Source organism: Solanum pennellii, chromosome 9 (genome assembly GCF_001406875.1).
Source record: "Solanum pennellii chromosome 9, SPENNV200".
NCBI lineage: Eukaryota > Viridiplantae > Streptophyta > Magnoliopsida > Solanales > Solanaceae > Solanum > Solanum pennellii.
Window position 1 is genome coordinate 12,328,345 of NC_028645.1, and position 21,496 is coordinate 12,349,840.

Consider the following 21,496-nt stretch of genomic DNA (forward strand, 5'->3'; position numbering starts at 1 on the left):
AGGAGAACAACTAAATGTCAACAGGGTAAAAGACACTATCTCTCATTTGAATTGCATTTCTAAGCTGACGAGTTTTATCTTAGTCTTTGTCGAGAGCATTTGAAAGAATGAATTCTCCAAAAACAAACCACAGGTGCGGGCGACATCAAAAAGGATGCAGCACAACGTGGAACTTTTTCTTAACAGCGAACTGGGACATAGTCCAAAGAGGAGTATCAAACTCTTAGGACGCGAGTAGAGGAGCGACTTCCACCACAATCCAACCACACCCCTATCATAAAGGCATGTGGGTTTTTCTTTGGCTTTTGTCAGTTTCAGTCTCGCATCCGGTAATTTAAGTGTCTACCGGAAGCAAGTTTCCAATCTGATTGACAATGCACCAAGAGCTTTGAAAATTATGTCCGTGCAAGTTCTTAATTATGGGTGTGAAATGCACCACATTCATGGCTAAGAGGCTACAATCCCCCTTTTCATACCCATTTAATTTGCCACTTATCCAAAACTAAAGGTTGTGTAGCATAATAGATTTCCTTTTCAATCGATCGAGTCGAAATACAAGCAGTCTGATTCCTAAGGTTTGAGGATATGTAGGCGAGCTCGATGTTGAAATCTCGGTTGTATCCAACATTCACTCTTAAATCTTCTTCTCGAGCATCTTAGTACCTTCATAATCCAGTATCGAGATGATTTTTGATTTATTTCAAAATCGTGCGTTAAATCAAGCGTACCGAACTACAAATGGCCTGAATTCTCATAGAGCCTGAGATATGTAGGAAATCCATTTCCAGGGTTCGACCATAATCCTAAGGTCCATTCCAAGGCCTTTACGTAAAGATGAAAGTGTGGTCGGCCAAAATTAGTTTGGTCAATTTCATTTTCCTCGAATTTCTTGCATCAATCCAAGTAAAATGACGGACAGTTCTTGACACAAAATTTTGGACCTCCACCATATGAATTAATTTTCGAGATCCTTTGATTTCAAACAATCTAAAATAATTAGTTTTATAAACTTTGAAGAAAAGCAAAATAAAAAGAAAAATATGATACAAACTTTGCACGATATTTTGAAAATTCTTGTCATTTTTTCTTATAATTTTAGGTAACCTATATGTTTCATAATTTTGTACGTAATTAGTTTATTTTATAAATTTTTGAAATCATCTCGAAAGGATTTTTTATTTTTAGTAGGTGCTTTATCTAAATTAAATTAGTTTAGTCTAAGTTGTACTTATATTTTGAGATATACATTTATATCTAAGTTAATTAATTTATTTTGATAAATTTAAGAAGCTCGCTAAATTAATTTAGGTGAATTTGTCCTATTAATCAAATACTTTAAACCATTCAATAGATCAATTTTGGGCCTTTCCCTCACATTTTTCATAAATACCAAAGCCCAAAAAACTCCTTGTCTCGTGTTTTTTTCCCAAATTTGACCCATCCCAGGTTCAATCCTATTCCCTCCCAGCCCAATACACCCTCCGACCCAACCCAATTCCAACGATTACACAGAACAGTTCCCCAACGCGTGAGAGAACGACGACCCAAACTTAGAACTCGATCGCGCGTGACACGTCTGCTTCCCTTTCTCAGTCTGGTTGTGCGATTTTCAGAGGAAGGCAGCGTACTTGTGCAGAGAGCGAGGCGAGGAGGCGAAATCTTAGAGTCGATATCGGACGACTCTCCTTTCAATTCCGTTGGGAATTAGTACTATGGACATCTTTCAAACCTGTTCCTCTGAAGAGATTTTGAATTTCAAATCTTGAATCGGACCCCATCCTCACCCGTTTTCCCACCTAAATCAGCCCTAATTTCCATCTACTTAAACCTGCTCTTATCTTCATTATTGGGGGGTGGGGGGGGGGGCTGGAAAGAGGAAGCAAGAAAAAAAAACATACTAATCATATATTGTGTTCATCAATCGATCGAAATACGTAGAAATAAGCTTCAATCGATAATACTTGGAAGGTTAGCTTGGGATTTTTCTCTCAGGGCATTCATTGAAGATTTGTGGTGAAGTCGTTGCCAACTCTTGGTTCCAGTTTGCTGCCCGGAAAAAGGTATTGTCATCTTCTTCTCCTTCATAATGTTCTCTCCATCTTTTCTTCTATTTTGAGATTCTTTTTTAATGTTTGAAAAGCTTTTGTTGGCTATTAATTGTTGTGTAGTATATAATATGGCGCGCTTGTTCTTAGTCGTCTCATCATGTTAGTTTCAATATCGAGTTAAAAACTTCCGTGAATCTGTGCTCAATGGTGTGGCCTCTCTGTTTCGAATCTCTTCTTGTGTTTTGCTGGCTTTAAGCCTCAAAGTTCTGTTCATTTTTGCTACCGTTAATATTGTTTTTTTCTTAAGAAATGAGGTGAAAGCTTGAAGACTGAATGATGTGGAGGTTATATGTTGTGTTATTGATTATTTGTTTGATACAACTGCTTGTCTACCTCCCCATTTTCAGATCCCACGATGTTGTTGCCATACATTTTTCTCTAAATATGTGATCTTTTTTCCTTCTTAGCATGTCTATGCTTGTTTTATATTGCTAATTAGTTTCTTTTTCAGTTTTCGTGATTGACCTGTTCTCGCGTGTATTTACAAAGCATGAGTTATGTTCTTTTACAATGGCTTCCGTTGACTAAATCATTCCACAAGATTATAGTCTTAAAGTTTGAGGTGTTAATGCATTTTTGTTTATCCTTAAAGACATGCCTTAGTGTATGAAAAATATTTTGTTGCTTGCACCCTATCCCTTCTCTTCATGTGAAGTTGGAAAAATATGTTGAACTCCCTCTCTGATTCATGCCTAAAGTTTCATATAAAAAAAGTAGCATAGTTTAACAATTTTATCTACTGTTTTGCTCTTGTTCAACAAGCATAACTTTGTGCTATACATATTTCGCTTTTTACTCTGTTTGTCATGTCTCATATTGCATTTTAATGGCATCAATTATAATGGTCTGCTTCTTTTCTTAATTAGCATTGGCTTCTTTGTTATTATATTTGTCTAAGCAAAGATGCCTAAGTCTTATTTAGTTGTATTACTGCCAACTTAATAAGCCAACTATTGCATCCATATCATATTTATTTTATCAAAATGAATTGTTTCAATTGTGCACGAGTTGTTTATTTGGTAAATGTGCAGCATGCTCCCTTTACATTTTTTTTGAGTCTAATTGTTGATGAATGGTTATGTACTTCCATAAATATAATGTGCTCATAGTTGTTTAACATACATGAAATATATGTTACTGTCTAAGTGTCACATTTGGATATCAACTTTGTAAGCTTTAGTTTGATTCATTTGCTTTTTCTTTAGAGTCACATGTGTCGTTTCAATTTGAACCCCTTGAAGTAGCTTTCTTTTAGTAAAATCTGTTGTCGTTCAGGATATGTATCTTGTTTATTATATCATTTCATATGATAACCCATTTCTATTTTATTGCATGTAAAAAATTCCTTTCGGGTCCTTATGGACCTCACTTCATCTATTCGCATCCTCTCGTTGAGCCGTAAAGGCTCATACTACCATATACGAGGCGTCAAGCCCCCTCTAAACTGGTGTACAGATCGAAAAGCAGCAAATATGTTGCTGGAAAATAATTTGCAGGTCTCCAAAAGCCTAAGAAAGGGCTAATATAATGTTGTATAAACTGATATACAGTCGGAATATGTGATGCACAGTTCCAAAAATTATACAGATGCTGGAAATTTGATCTGGGGCAGCATACATTCGGTATACAGCCCAAGATACAGGAAATGGGGCTAATATATGAATTTGATACACTGATATACAACGTTTGTATACAAAAACAGAAATTGATTTTGAAGTCCAAAATTAGCAGCTTTGGCCCAATTTTTCGCGCAGCAATAGGCCCAGAAGGCCCAAACCTTCCTCTCTAACTCTTTTTTTATTTCAATTTATTAATTTGTCTAACTCTCACTTTATTTACTAATTACTTTTAAGGATAACTTAATTAAATTCCCCAAAAGATGAATTATATTCTTTATGTTAGTGTATAAATTCTTTTTTTTCAATTCTTGTTCAAATTTCTTGGTCCAATCCTCTCTTCTTCTTTTCTAATTAGTTTAAAATGATTCCTTGGATTTTCGACTAAATTAGTTCCAAATTATAATGAATTAAATAAATCCTAATTAATCTAGTTTGTTAAAATTCTTATATCTTGTATTTCAAGTCAAATGTTTCATTTTTTTGTATCTCTTTCTCTAAAAATATATAAAATGAAACTAACATGTCATTTATTTAATTATTTTTCTCAAAATTAACCAAATATTATAAATTATTATTTTTTATGTTAGATCAACTTATTTATTTATTTTAAAAAAAAAGATTTGGTTAAATATATTTTAGTCAAATCGTCGGTCAACCGCGAGTAGTGGGCATTCCGAGGGGCTAACACCTTCTCGTAATGTACATTTGAACTTCGAACCATTTTCAATTAACTTTTATCGGTTTTAAATCTTTTAAAAAATAACTTTAAGTTTTCTTGATTTACTAAAAAATCAAGTGGTGGCTTTGTTAATTTGGAATATAGATTTCTCTTAAATCATAAGAATAATTGATTTTTCGAAACTTAGTTATTTTTTTTATCAATATATATTTTCATAAAACAACCACTTATGGCACAATAGGCTAGGACATATTCCTTTTGTAAAAATGAAGGGTATTTCCATTGATCTCTCACCTAAGCAACCTTTCACATGCATTATATGCCCCATGGCTAGACAAGCTAAACTACCTTTTCCAACCAAATCCACGGTTTCCACCACTAGTTCTTTTGACCTTCTTTACATGAACCTATGAGGACCTTATCATGTCCCAACTCACAACAATTATAAGTACTTCTTGACCATAATTGAGACTTTAGTAGATCAATATGAACTCATCTTCTCAGTTCCAAAAGTAACACCCTTCAAACAATAAAGTCTTTCATTTCTCTTGTTGAAAACCAGTTTAAGACCACTGTCAAGTCAATAAGAACAGACAATGGTGCTGAATTTATCAATAATGAAACCAATATATACCTTCAAACCAAAGGAATAATACATCAAAGAATTTACCCTTATACTCCACAATAAAATGGTGTTGTGGAAAGAAAACACAAACACCTCTTAGAAGTTGCTAGGGCACTCTTATATCAGTCCAAATACCCTACCACATATTGGGGAGAAAGCATTTTAACTGTCACTTACTTGATTAACAGGCTTTCTAATTCAGTACTGGACAACAAGACACCTTTTGGAAAACTGCATCACGTATGTCCCACTTATTCTCATCTTAGGTCTTTTTTTTTATGTTTTCCTATATTAAGGACCTATAAAGATAAGCTTGATCCAAGATCCACACCTTATATATTTGTGGGATACCCTTGTAACACAAAAGGGTATAAAGTCCTAGACTTGAGTACAAAGAAGATACATGTTTCCAGAGATGTGACATTCCAAGAAAATATTTTTCCTTTTGCTTTGTCTGAGTTTGATTCTAGTTTTAGCGCAGTATTAGGAAATTTAGATATTGATCCAAACATGTTGAAATCTACTAATAACATCTTTAACAAAGTGCCTGTGTTGGATGATGATACCACCTTTGATGTCACCAAAACTAACTTGTCTGTACAATTGCCTGCACATATACATCCTGCACATTTACCTACACATACACCCTCAATAATATCATACACTCACAATTCATTGGCCCCTGACCCACCACAAACACATAACCAAATTTCCAGTAGTTGTTCTCCATCAAATACCAGTACTCAACCTCCAGTTCAATTTTTAAATCTCAGGAGATCCAGTAGAATACACAACATTCCCAATTACCTGAAAGAATACACTTACAAGTTGCCTTCCTTACAACACCAATCATCAACTCCATCTTCTCACCTTGCATTTCCTACTTCCCATTTATCATCACAAGCCTCATCCAAGATAATCAACAAATGGTTAAAGGTTTTCTTATTCACACTGAGCCAAGTTCATATAAGAAAGCATCACTTGATCCTGCTTGGCAAGCACCAATGACATCAGAATTTGAAGCGTTGTATGCTAATGAAACTTGAGATCTGGTTAGAATACCCATAGGGAAGAAGGCAATTGGATGCTGGTGGGTTTACAAGGTCAAATACAAGGCTGATGGTACAATAGAGAGGCTTAAAGCTAGACTTGTTGTGAAAGACTATACTCAACAGGCTGGCATTGACTATAATGAGACTTTCTCTCCAGTAGTTAAGATGACTACAATCAGAATTTTAATAAGCATGGCTATTAAGAAAGGATGGAACTTATATCAATTAGATGTGAATAATGCATTTCTCCATGGAGACTTGCATGAAGAAGTATGTATGGACACACCTCTAGGTCTCATGATAGGTGACACAAAACTAGTCTGCAGACTTAAAAAGTCTTTATATGGACTGACAGGCAAGCAGGCAATGGTATGGCAAGCTGGCACAAGTTTTGTGTTCAAGAGGTTATTCTCATTCAGAGAGTGACTACTCTCCATTCTATAGAAAAACTGGAAGTTTGTTAGTGTTTGTTACTGTTTATGTTGATGATATCATCATGACATGCACTGATGCTGAAGAAATCACTTCACTAACGGGTTACCGCCATGATAAGTTCAAGATCAAGAACTTGGGAAGACTTCAATATTTTCTTGGTTTGTAGATATTGTATCAAGATTCTGGAGTCATAATTTCTCAGAGAAAGTTCACACTAGATTTACTGAAGGAATTTGATTGTTCAAGCTATACACCAGTGATATCACCTCTTGAATCCACAGTCAAACTCAAAGCAAGTGAGGGCCTATTATCGACAGATCCTACACACTACAGGAAGTTGGTAGGCAAACTAAATTTTTCGACTACCACAAGGATGGATATAGCTTTTAGTGTTCAACATCTTAGTCAATTTCTTCAAAATCCCAGAGAACCACATCTCAAAGCTGCATACCATGTCTTAAGATACCTGAAGAATGATCCCTCTTTAGGTATATATTTGTCCAAAAATGCAGACTGTTCAATAACTGCATATTGTGACTCAGATTGGGTTGCATGCCCTGATACAAGGAAGTCAGTAAGTGGTTATGTAGTTTTGATGGGAGATCCAAGAAGCAAACAACCATATCTTTATCTTCAGCTAAGGCAGAATACAGAGCCATTAGAAAAGTGTTAGGGGAGATAGTGTGGCTGGAGAGGTTGTTGACAGAACTGAACTTGACATGTTTTTTGCCCATACGTGTGTTTTCTGATAGTCAAGCCGCTGTTCACATTGCCAAGAATCCTGTGTTTCATGAGAGAACAAAGCACATTGAAGTTGATTGCTATTTTGTTAGAAACAAGCTACAAGAAGGTCTAGTTGCACTTCATCACATTCCAACTACGGATCAACTAGCGGATGTTCTGACCAAGGCCTTGCCAAGTACCAAACTTTCTAATTTTTTGCATAAGTTGTTTGTGAGTTTCCCACCTCCAACTTGAGGGGAGGGGGGGGGGTTGAGTTTGTCCTACTATGCCACCTTCCAATTTGTTAACATACGAGGCTTGTCACTACTTAGATATTAGTGTGTTGTGGTTACATTCGGTCTTGCATAATTCTGTCCCATGATCCCCTCTCTTTGTTCTGTAATTAGATTTTAGTTGGTCAGATTAGGTAGAAATTCGTCTGAAAAGTTGTAATGCAGATTTTAAGTCTAGTTAGTGTTGAGGTTCGACTGATACCGCCTATTGTCTTTGTTTCATAATTGTATCTTGGTGAGGGATATCTCTCCACATTAGTGTCTTGCTATGTCGCTCATGTTTCTTTTCGAGTTTCTTTTAGACTGTTATAGTTGTTGATGTTATACTTCTATTGTCTGCTCAAAATGCTTACATTAATATCAAAATCATGCTCTTGAACCCATGATTAAGACCTTGGCCGAGTCGTTTCTTTTTGTTGTTCTCCACTTTAAATCTGCATAGCTGAATATAGGTCGAATTCGATTTGTTCGTGCCTTGTTTTGTTTTCATATGTGAATTATAGAAAATATTATTTATGGATGTAAAATATAAATTAATATTGTTTTAATTTTTGTAAGTATAAAAACCTTAAATAATCAATTTTTTATAATGTTAACAGTTTTAAGGGTATTTCAGGTGTTTACCAGCACTTATTTTCTAAACACATCAACAACTTTTTTTCAACTGAAACACTTTTATCCAAACACATAACTAATTATTTTAAAAATAAATTTCAGCACTTTTAAAAATACTTTCTAAAAGTTGTTTTTTTAAGCCCATCCAAACGGACTATTCCTTTAAATATTTTCCCTCGTGTTAAAAAAGTAAAAGTTATCAAAACTTTCCAGTGTTTTTCATGTTTCCTATTGAGTTTAAAGTGTCTAGATGGATAACTCGCTGTCCTTAGGCGTATTCTTGAGATTTGCTCTCATATACGCTTAAAGGTTTCGATTTCCCTTTTTAGTTGTTCTGCTGCCCAAAGGATAATGTTTTAGCTTGGGTTGTTCTTTCTTTGGTTATATTTTAAAATAATAATAATGAAAAAATGAAAAAATAATTTTGGCAGCATCTCTCTGTGTTGTTTTAGGCCATATTGCTCAGTTGGGTATGAGATCTTCGGATAATTTGAACTTCCTAATGCTCAAGAAATAGCTATGATTTTAGTTTCATCGATTTTTCTTGGATTGATATTTCTCTTCATTGATCTTGTCTTAGTACCAATTTATGTTCACTTTTTTGGTTTTTCCTTCTTGTTAGAATGCTAAAACCTGCATGGGTCTAAGCATTTAGTTGGAACTTTTATAATCTGATTCTACGATAACATTTAGGTATTGTTTGTTATTCGTACCTACAAGTTGCGTGAGACTGTTAAATTATGATACATAGGTGTATCTACAAGTTGCGTTAGCCTGTTAAGTTATGATACATAGGTGTATCTACAAGTTGCAGCATGTTGATTTTTCTTTAGTTTAACGACCATTTGCGAGTAGTTTGGGTCTCATGTTATTTGGTTTCTGCACTAGTCTACAGAGATGAGAGAATGATTTTGTGGCTTAGTTGACTGCAACTAATGAAGTTTACAGTATATGTTGGTTGATCGAATATATTTTGGGCCTAACCAAATTATATTCTCCGATTCATGAAACCCTTAAGGTGTTAAGTTATAATTCCATGCCAACATTTATTATTTTGGGATCGTTAATACGGTTTGGGAATATTATTGGACTTCTCCCTCGCATTTTCCTTGGGCCATGGAGGCCTCCCAACTTATTTCTTTCACCGGATCAATCAACCTGTAAAATCGACGTACAGATTTCAAGTTGAAAGAAAGCGACCTACAGGCCGAGAAAATTTGAGAGATTGGGCTAGAGAGCCCAAATTTATATTTTTTAAATATTGTATTTTGTTATTTTGGGGCATAAGTCCTTGTCATTTTTGTATTTATCATTTTTGCTAGAATTTAGGATAGGTACCAAATCGATTGGGCTTAAGACCCCAAAACAAAATGGGTTCAAATATCGATCCAGGCGAGCAAAAATTGGATTTGGACCCAACTCTCCCCCTCTCTCTCTCTCTCTCTCTCTCTCTCTCTTACTTTGTCGGTTATGTGTTTTTGTCATTATTTGTCGTTAGGCTTAGGATTAAAAAACTCAAATTCCCCACAAGACGCTATTTTGTTTTAACGATTTAACTAAATCAAGCATGACTAAATGAATTTAACTAAGTAAATTTGCAAGTCAAATAATTCACTTAGAAGATAGGCTAGTATTCCCCTTGTAACAATTTCTAAATATTTTCAATTCAAATAAAAACACTCTAGTCAAATAAAGTTAGTTGCCGGATAATCGCGATTTATCGAATATTTTAGGTGTCGTAAAAACCTTCCTAAAATATAAATAAGAATTTCCGAACCCCTTTTTGAACTCTTTCAAATGATTTTCTATTTTAGTCAATTGGAAGAACGGTTTTTCTTAATTTTTCTATAAAATTAAGTGGTGACTCTTAAAATCAATCCTAAACTTATAAAAAAATATTTTTATTTTGCGAAATAAAACATTCATAATGAATATTTTGATTTTGTTGAGGCATTAAAAAATTTGGATTTACGAGGTCAGTTACGAATGATACAAAAGTGAAGAGATCGTCGTTGGTGAAAATATTTCATTCATCAACTTATTTCAGCTATTGCAGCAGAATTGCATATTGATGCATTAAGAAAAAAAATTTGAAATCTGATATATGATATAAAGTAATTCTTCTCCATTGATTACTAGGAATGATGTGTGAGTAATAAGTTCGTACGTCGAAGTAAAGAAACATGGGGTTGGATAGCTCACTTTGAAATCTGATACATTACGTTGTTTCTACATCTGAAAAAATTATGTTTCTACTCTTAATATGAATATGTAAGTTATGATACATTAATAGTAAACAAAGAGTGTGTATAGTAATTTCGTGAGTTATGCTGTGATCATTATTTTATATTAGATTATATATTATGATGTATGCAATAAAGGGATTAACAAGGAGTTGTGTCGGATACATTTATATAACTAACATATGTAAATTACTATTTTGTATAAATTGTATCAGGTTAATATTGTGTATTTGATAGACAATGTTAATATATCAATTAAAATGTATAAAGCAATTGTAGTAATTAAGAAAATGTGAATGATACATCACCTTTTTTCATCTCTATGTATCAATGATGTATCTGATAAATAATTCGTGACATGTATTTTGAAAAAATCAAATTTGAATGTATCACATTCTGATAAAGAGTTTAGTGTATATGATACATATCACATTCTGATAAAGAGTTTAGTGTATATGATACATAAGTGTTTACAATATATACATTGTTCTGACTTATATCTATCGTATCATATACATTATGTCATAACTAATGAGTTCTTTATAATGACATTTAAATCAAAAGAGTTATGAATATGATACTTGTCATTATGACATCTCAAGATCACTATAATTAAAATACAAAATATAAAAAATTACATGATATAATTAAAAACAAATATATTCAAATTCAGACATAATATGAAACAATTTTAGGGTAACATTCTAAAACTTAAGTAAGATTGTCTTAAAAAAAATAAGCAAAGAGTGTTTATTCATTGATACGTGATTGCTATTCAACATTAACCAAATCATCTTGTTGCGGTGGAGTAAAATGACCCTTGAGCTTTGGAGGATCATCTTTATCGCTTTGACTTAGCCTTTTCAGTACTGTATCTCCATAATAATGTTTTATATCTTGTGTGAAGATAATCAACTCGGAAATCATTTGACGGGATGCTGATTTCGTTACTAAGGAACTCACAAAAGTAATTATAAAAAGTATGAGAAACATGTCAAGTTAATCATATGATACATAATCGTAACTACAAAGTACCTTAATGTATCGTTGATTCATAATGATAAAAAGAATAACTAATGCTCAATACAAATTGATGATCTATAAAATCTGACATATATTTATATTTCATACTAAATGCTCACTAATTGAACATGATACAAAAATTCTCCATCACTTAAACATTATACGAATAATGAATTACAATTAAATTAGTAATTTTTTCATATATCTTATGTGTGTATTTGATATATTTTAGTAAAGTTTGTGTATTTGATACACACTCTAATAGTGCAGATTTTGAATGATATAACAATGAACATTATTTTTGTATCAATTACTTCACATAGTTATAACAACTCCATACATGATACAAAAATGTCCACTACTATTGAACATTACTTTTGTATCAATAAATTCAAAAATTACAACAACTCCTCAAATAATGAATAATATTAGTATAATTTGCATAAATCTCATTATAAGATCCTAAATTACATCTTATCAATTAATTTGATACATGATGCTTTGTCTATAGAATCATAAAATTTATGTATCAAGTATATTTATTGAGTAATGTGTACATGCACATAGTCTTCTAATTTAAATAAGTCTGAGCAAAAACTAAACACTACAGATGCATAACAACAATTGATGCATGATAATTATACAATTTGAATGTGATATATTTAGCATGATTAGATTGTAATGTATCATAATGTTGAAAAGAAAGCATATATATTAATTTAAGAAAATAAAAATAACTACATGCATTAAAAATCTGAATCCACACATATATTAAAAAGATGAATAAGAAAAAATTGAAAAGAAAACAACGATCATATCTGCTTCTCCTTCTCAACATATCGATAATGTATCAGATTGTTGCTGCATTTGTGGTAGTCCATTGCACAATAAAAACTTTGTCAATACATTTTCAACAAGTCTACCAGAAGTAACATTTTAAAGCAGGACAAGATGAACCCTAATATCTCATATTAGTATTAGAAGAATTTAGTTGAGTAACCCCAATACTAAATGAAGGGGCCTAGCCAATATGTATTAGAAGAAAATCAAGAAAAATAAATAGAAGAAGACAACAATGAAGAAGACAAAACCATACCTATTCACAAGTTTGAAATTGATTGACTTGGGAGAGAGAATTCTTTTGAAAAAATCAAATTAATTTGAAAATTGTAATTGCTGAGAATGTGGAGTGAATTTAGGAGAGAAAAGAGGTGTGAAAAGGGGAGTATTAAACGTGAATTTTGACTGATTGATCTTATATGTCTGAAATTTTCAAGAATTGAGAGTAATAAGGGATTTATGAAATATTTTTAAAAAGTTGAGAAATTAAAATGAGAATAAAATAAGCAAAGTTGTGTATATAAGTAATTTATCCATTTATTTATTGAAGCATAATTTTTTTCCCTAATTATTTAAAAGAAAAGAAAGGGAGCAAAAATACTTACCTGACAACTACAAAAAGTGGTTGTGAAGCTTCTTCAACTAGCAATATCAACGTTTTGAAAAAAGAATAAATTTACCCCAGAACTATCATACATGGTATCTAATATCTTCTATTATATTTTTAGGACGCTGATGCCCTTACCATATAAATTTTGGGGTGCATATAGGTAACATCTCGTAACTCGAAATAGCTAAGAAACTAAAAATAATCACTTTTGAAAGAAAAGGGAAATCTGGAAAAAAAATTTAAGAATGTGAGTTTTGATCATTTTCAAACATTTATCACTCCTACATGAGGATTAAGTAGAGGTAGTTCTTGATATGGTTGGAAATCCCTTAGAAAGATCTTTTCAATGCCGCCGAGTTTGCGCATTTTCGATACGGTATGAGGGAGATATGTCCATCGAAAGTTGGATTATTGGACTGAGTAAAGCCCCAATTTGGATTTAAAGAAGGGCAAACTAGTCTTTTCACCAATTTATTTTCTATTTTGTTTTAGGGATTTATTTAAGGTAAAAACAAGTTTTAGTCAGAATGGAAAGTTTAACTTTACGCTTAGGTTTTGGAGAAGAGAGAATAGAAGAATGAAAGGGAGAAAGAACAAGGATTCACCAAGAATGCCAAGAAATTTTGAGTGAAATTCGTTAGGGGTGATCTTTAACAAGGTATGTGAGATCTTTTCGTGTTGGGTTAGTTCACCTACACACCAACTTGTTTCAATTTTGCGATTTTGAGTTATTTACATGTTAGTATGTGAAGTTCTTGATGAATCTTGTTGAATCCCTATTGGTTGAGTTGTTTGAATGCCCCTTGATGTTGATTCATAATTTTCAAATTGTTTTTCGAGTTAGATCTACTAGGTATTGATGATCCCCAAGGGTTTGGGAATAGAACTATGGGTGTTTAGAAGATTTGAGATCAGAAAACGAGTTGAAAAACTTATCAGACGCACCTGGGTAGGGCCAGGCGCGTCGCACCCCCATAGCGCCAGGAAGGCTGAGGTGGTGCGCCCAAAATGAGCCCAGTCTCTTGAGGCTTGCGCGGCGCGCCTCGAATGCGCCCAAATCGATATTTTTCGCGCAGTTTTTGTAGTTTAGCCCTATTAAGTCGTTCTAAGGTATATTAACACCTTCCAAAGATTCTAACTACTTTAAATGATTTCTAAACACCTAGAAATCATCAAAAAACACAAATCATAACCTTGAATCCATCATCCAATTCAAGAAAAGCTAAGGCAAAGTCAAAGAAGTTAAGAGTTAAGTCTAGAAGTTAAGAAGTAAGTCAAAGCAAAGTTCTTAAAGGTTTTCAAGAGTCTTTTGTTGTAATATGTGCGACCACTACCAGTCAATGGACCAGGTCCCTTGACATAGCAAGAACAGTGCGGAAGATTAAACAATATAAAGAACACAACCGAAGCAGTTTACGTGGAAACCTCCTTGCTCAAGGGAGTAAAACCACGACCTGTTGCACAGGATTTACAACCGTCTTCACTAATCTTCTCAAGAAAAAGCGAAACCCAGTGACAATCAATGTGAGAAAAAGTTATTAATCTCACGATCAAGTAATCTACCTATTACTTGAAGAGCCTAAGCGGATACAACACCGCCCACTAAACCACCTAACTCTAGATGACTTAGAATTTGACTAAGCAACAAACCAATGTTGCCCACTAAATCAGTTAGCCTTAACTGATTTAGACTTTTACAAACCCAAAATAAATATCTGAATCCTTTATAGATTAGGAACAGATTTACAATGTAAGTACATAGACACAAAGCTCTAAATACAACAAAGATTCTTCTTTACTCTATCAGGTCCTTCTGTTGAGTTGAGCAATGTTCTTCCTTGAAGATGGTCTTCTGTTCAAGCTTGTGAATTTTCAGAGAAAATCCAAGTTTAATTTGCCAAGTCTTGAATTTGTGTTTGTTGGAAAGAGATAATATAAATTCCCACAAATTCGTTGAAGTCATCCCATTGGCTGAAGGCCCGCTGTTGGAAAAGCTGTGCACCTACCGCATCAGAGATGATAGCTTTTCTGACAGTTGTCTTTTCGTCCTTTTCACGTCGCAGTCTTGCGGGTACCAGGTCCCTTGCTTGCGGGAACCAGGTCCCTTGCAAACTTCTATATGAGTTCTTGAAAAGGCTTGCTGGCTGACTTCCTTCTTTGGATGAATGAATATAATATGGTGTTTGTCATGCTAAAAGTATCAAACATAAAGAGTTATTATCCGTTGGACAAACACCCTCCTCCATTCTGATTGGTGTAGTACACTGACGCCTTACCAACCTCTGACGTGACAGCTTTACAGCTGTAACCAATTATGTATCCGATGGAGGAAACTCTGCCTGGTACCAGGTCCCTGCATTTGTGAGATACTGAAACATACAATCTCGTCCGCTCTTCTTATTGGTGTAGGATACTGCACTTTTCACCTACCACCTGACATGACAGCTTTTATGACTGTACCCCATTTGTATCTGGACGAGAGCACTCTGCCAGGAACCAGGTCCCCGCATTTGTGAGGATCATCAAAACACCTAGAATATAACATTTTCCCCCTTTTTGATGATAGCACACAAATATACCTCACACTGAGTTTATCATTCATCTTATTGTCAGCAGTTCCAATAACAAGGATTTGGTTCCTTGTTAGATCGATAAGTTTGTTAAATCATCAAAACTTCATATCAAGTTCGAGCTATCATCTAACTCAACTTCGAATTAACATTTTCCCCCTTTTTGATGATAACATACTTATTCACAAGTTCCCCCTATCAAAAAGAATTCTTAGGGTAACTTGAGTTTCATCATCTCGAAGTTTGTCAACTCATCAAAATATCAACATAGCATTTTCCTCCTTTTTGATGATGACATACTTATTCATCAGTTCCCCCTATCAAATAAATTCTTGGGGTAACTGGAGTTTAATCATCCCTAAAGTTTGTCAAATTATCAAAACATCAACATATCATCTTCCCCCTTTTTGATGATGACAAACATCTTCTTCCCCCTATCGACAGGACCAGGTCCTCGTCAGGTAGCAAGCATTTATTCCCCCTGTCAGCATGACCATATCTCTTCAAGTAGCTACCATTGATTCCTCCTATCGATGTGACCATGTCTTCTTCAAGCAGTTATAACACTATTGATCTCATACCTTACCTTAACAACTTTCCCCCTTTTGACATCATAAAAAAGGGTTAAAGTAGTAAACCAAGTTGATAGAAATATAGTTCTTGCAAATTCATGGCCACTTGGGCAACACAGAGCATGAGCAAAAAGGCATAAAGTAATGAGACAAGTCAGTAGAAATAAGACATTTAACATCCATAAACAAAAGATCAGTCATCAAAGCATTGCATGTATGATTACAGATGAAAACCAGAACAATGCCCAAGAGATAAATGAGGACTGACATAGAGAGGTAGGAAGAGAAGGGATGATTTAGAGGCAAGGGATTGAAAGAATAGAATTAGTAGAGCATATCCCTAGCATAAGATTTCAAGAATCTTCTCTTAGCGTACAACATGATGTGCAGCCCAACCTGTATGTTTAACCTCCAGGGCCGCCAATTTTTATTATTTATTTTTTTGTTGGCACCTGGTCCCTCTGATAGTGTTGTTTCAGAAGCTGGACTTTTAAACAACCCATTTCACTATTCCAGTTAACACGAGCAACTGTCATAGCTTTCAACACCAGCCTGAGTTTTTCATAACAGAAAGATTGGTAACACAAACAACTCAAGGCCTCCGAGATGAATGATCAACAATTGAGGAATCAAGAAGATTTTTATTTTTAACACCTTCCTCTTCAGAAAACTTTGAGTTCTCAGAATATCAACTTCTCCTTTTTGAGCATCATCTTTTCCACTTCTTCATTTTTCATGGAGGACCAGATCCCTCTTCACACTTAAAACATTTTCATCAAAGAATTCTCCAGCAAGAATCAAGGGGTTAACAATTTGAAGTGTGTTTGAAAAGAAGAGAAAAGAAAATTTTGAAGCACCTTGATATTTGGAAGACAACTCAATTTTTCTGGGGAAATAGAAAGAAACATGGAATATAAAGAAAGAGAAAATAAGGTATCATTTTGGCACTCAAAAGATGAGACAACAGTCAGATTCCTGAAGGACAGACATGTGGCATTTTCAATGGTTCTCATGCATAATTCAAACTGCAATGTTAAGATTGCTAACCTTCGAGAAAGGACCAGGTCCCTCTCTGTAGTTTGAATGTCATTGCCTAGATCTACCCTGACCTCCCTTTTTCTTCATCCCCTTTTCCATGTGTGTATACCTACAAAAGGTATGAAACTGAATTTGCTAAAACATACATAACCGAAAAGCAAGGATACCTGCTCCCTTTTCATAGTCATTAAAAGAGTTGATTGCTTCATGTACGATCCATTCAATAAGGTTTTAGCATTTCCATCATCATCTTGATTAATTCAGCCAGATTTTTATGAGCTTCAAGATGTTTCCTGATCCACAAGAGTTGACCCCATCAAGCTGCACTTGCTACATTTATTACCTCAAATGATGAAAGAGCAATTGAATCTTGCCTTTTAATTCCACATGAGTGAAAGATCAGCGCAGAACATAATCCACTCTTGAGGTACTCAATCTATCAGCTTGATACTTAGCATAATCAACAACACCATGTACTACAAATCAAAAAGTCTCCCGATGGACAGAATAGGACCAGGTCCTCTATCTTCTTCAGATGACTTAAGATTTTCTCAGCAGCCTTCAAAATATTTTCCTTTGTACATGATTAGAGTCTTTGAACCCGATTGATCAACATCCAGCTTCTAGTTAGTGCCCAAGAAAGTATGAATTGTCTATACACCCAAATATGAAACTCTTTCAGCAGCTTCTTTGAACTGGTACCAGGTTCTTTCTTTGATCAGACATCAATGACCCCTGAATGTTGTGTTGTATTTTTCTCTGTAGCTAAGCTCCTATGAGAGTATTCGACTGGTCCGTGCTTAGAGCTTCAGTGAAGATGTCATACACTTGATCTTCCTTCTTACAAAGCTTCATGATGACATTATCCCTCTTTAGCATTGTCTTAACATCAAATATTTTACGCCATTTGAATAGCTTATTAATGTGCTTTTCTGGACAACCGAGGGTACCTTTCAAGGTGTGCTAAATCTGTAGCTCTAAGAAGAAATTTAATTCTTCCATTATGCTTATTTCGACACTTACTTTCAATAGTGAAATAGAAATAAGATATTCACACAACACCTCAAATATTGCCTCAAAGATGATATCATCAATATGTACCTGAATGATCAGCAGTTCCTTGCATATTGAATTCAAAAAGAAGAGTTTTTGACAATTTTACCTCTCTTGAAGACATTGTTGAGGAGCAACTTGGACAACCGATCAGCTTGTTGGGAAACCGACTATCAGAGTTTGCTTCTTTCAAACTGAGCTTGATTAGCTTCTTCATTCTCACCTTCAAAATTCACATTATCAGTTTGAGCTGCATCATCTTTGTTCAGAACTGTCTAGAGGACCAGGTCCCTCATCAGGTTCATCATCTGCATCATCTTCTTTGAGATTGTTGGATTCATGAAGAGGATGTTCTTCAGCAAGCTCACTATTTAAACCATCTCTCTGATTCTGAAGCAACTCTTCTATCTCAGGAACTTCTTTCCTTGCAATTTCTAAAGTCTTCTAGACTCATCAATAAACACATGACCATTTTTAGTATACCCCTGATAAGCCTTGCTGGAGGAAGAGTGTACTACAATTATTCTTTTATCAATGTTGAGAACAAACTTCTCATTATCATCATTTTGGTCACAAACATGTACCATTTATCACTTCAGTCGAAAGTTTCTTGAAAGATTCAAAGTCTGCATATTTCACCTGAAGGAGGTCTGATCTGCTTCTCCTTAACATCATCATCACAACCTTTGTCATTTGCAAATATTATTTTATGCAGACTGGACCAGGTCCCCTGACACAGGTTTGTGTCATACCTTGAGCATTAAGTTCAGTGAGACTACCACAATGAGCAGTAAACAGATCAGCAATATACATGTTCTTGCATCTCTTTTCTATCAAAATCATCGCCCGAGAGAGCAAGTTTGTGACAAAACAGTTATCTGATAAGAGCTTAGCTTCATTTCATTCATCACAAATCTACACCAATAGTGTAGCGTTTCTTGCCATTCGCCAAAAGAGACACCTCCACCTTGAAGTGTCTTGAGAGAGAGGACGTTTTGTAACCTTCTTAGTCATGTGTTTTGAGCATCTGCTATTTATAAACAAACACTGACTGCTTCCTCTCTTCTGCACCAGAATTACTTGTTAGACTTAGGAACCCACTTCAAACAGAGTTCCCAATAACTGTAAAAAGGCTTAACAAGAAACCTTCCTATCCAAGGGGGCAAAGTGTTCTTGCTAAAACGATAGCGAGGACTAGGTCCCTTGCGCTCCGTTTCCACATTACTGTCGGATCTGACAAATTTAGCATGAAGACCAATTCCCTTTTCTTTCTTTTCTTGATTATTTTCAGATCGGACAAACTTCACATGCCTTTCTTTAGCTCTTTTCCGCTGTTTGGAATAATTTGACGAACTTCCTTCAAATTTTTCAAAAATTGGACGATCTCTCTTAAGATTTCCATCTCGACCACAATTCTCAGACAACAGATTGTCAGCATCAGGAACATTTTTGCTTCGAGGATTGGAGGAGGATTTTATCTTGTCACAGCCTAACCCTCTTCTACTGTTGTTGTCTTGACCGATCAGATTTGTAAGAATCTTAGAGGAATTGGTCCATTTGAGAGATTCTTCCAGTTCCTCTTTTGCACGGACCAGGTCCCTCTCTAACTCAAGATTTCTTTCTAATGCAATTTTGGTCTTCATTTCGGCAGTGTGCAGCTTATTCTCAAGCTCCAGCTGCAATCTGCTAACCTCATTCTTTCTTTTAAAAATTGTAGTAGTCGCCCCTTTTATCTTTTCCATCAGTTCTAGATTTTCTGCTTCTAGAACAACCATTTGACTTTTAATATCAGATATTTGGGCAACTATAGCAATTTTTCCATCTTGAAAGATGTCTAGGCTGTTGTTTATGAGAACCTTCTCATCTGTCATCTCACTTATCAGATCAAGTAATACAATAGCCAGCTTTCTCAACTTACTAGTAGAAAAGGTATTCAAGTTTTGCTTGAAATAAGATAGAGTTACCTTTTCATCAAAATCTTCCTCGTCTGACTTTGCCATGAAAACATTATCTGTGTTTTCTGAATCATCTGAATCACTTGAGGATTTTTCCCATGCAGCCATTTCTCTTTTTACTGCCCCGAAGAAGACTTCTCTTCTGCTTATCTTGGGACAGACCTGGTCCCCTTCTTTGTCTTTACCTTCTGCAGTCTTGACAATAGGAACAGGTTCTTCAAGGAACATGAGCTCATCTGTGATGTTGGAGAATCTGGTGCGCACTTCATGAATGAGTTCACCATCATTCATGGTGAAATCTTCAAACTGAGTAGAAAAGAGATCTAGCTTAGATTTCCTTATTTCCTCAGTGCCCTCATAAGTTGTTTTTAACAGATCCCAAATTTCCTTGGCTGATTCACAAGATGATATCAGATCGTATTCGTTTACACTAAGGCCACACAACAATAGCTTCCTTGCTTTATGATTTTTCTGGACTAATAGTCTGTCAGAGTCATTAAATTGTTTTCTAGTTTTGGGAATGACTCTTGTGACCTCTCCATCTTTAACCTCCATAGCTGGCACATAAGGACCTTTACATATGACGTCCCATACTTCACTATCCTCAGCCATGAGATAGTCTCTCATCCGAATCTTCCAATATTTATAGAGCTTACTATCAAACAGTGGAGGTCTTGTGGGAGACTGATTTCTTTGCTTATTTAGTAGTGACGCCATTTCTCGCAGGAACTTCTCTCTTGGTGTTAACCAGATAGAGAGCACCTGCTCTGATACCACTAGTTGATAAATGTGCGACCACTACCAGTCAATGGACCAGGTCCCTTGACACAGCAAGAACAGTGCGGAAGATTAAACAATATAAAGAACACAACACAAGCAGTTTACGTGGAAACCTCCTTGCTCAAGGGAGTAAAACCACGACCTGTTGCACAGGATTTACAACCGTCTTTATAACAACCTGTTTAGTAGGTTCGAGCAGTAAAATTATTTTGAAAATAACTGACTGAGTCGACGGATCACGCGACGGACCGTCATGGTCACGACGGACCGTCGAGGGTCTTCATTCCAAAACACTTCAACTCTGTAATCTGGGTACTGAGATCGACTCTCTGAACTTCACGACGGAACTGCAGGACGGACCGTCGTAGGTACGACGGACCGTCACAAACCGTTTACTGAATTTAACTCTCTGAACTTCACGACAGAACTGCAGGACGGACCGTCATAGACACGACGGACCGTCACAGGTTGCGTAACCCCAACTGGGTCAGATTTTTTCTGCTAAAGGTTTTAAAGGGGTGCTTTGGACTATTCATGACAAACTTTATGAAATTAGTGGGGTAAGTTTAATAATTTATTTACTTGGGGGGTTAAAGGAGATAACCTTGGAATAAATAATGGGTTACTTTTATCATAATGAATTATATGATAATTAGGGTAAAA

The 21,496-nt window shown here is 35.1% G+C and overlaps 1 long non-coding RNA gene across 1 annotated transcript; it reads left to right on the forward strand.

Annotated features, from left to right (window-relative positions):
* Positions 1-1,498: 1,498 nt before the first annotated feature.
* LOC107029759 lies at positions 1,499-4,009 on the forward strand. The gene is made up of 2 exons (XR_001458068.2): positions 1,499-2,060; positions 3,696-4,009. It is a non-coding gene; the product is annotated as an uncharacterized LOC107029759 (long non-coding RNA).
* Positions 4,010-21,496: the final 17,487 nt, after the last annotated feature.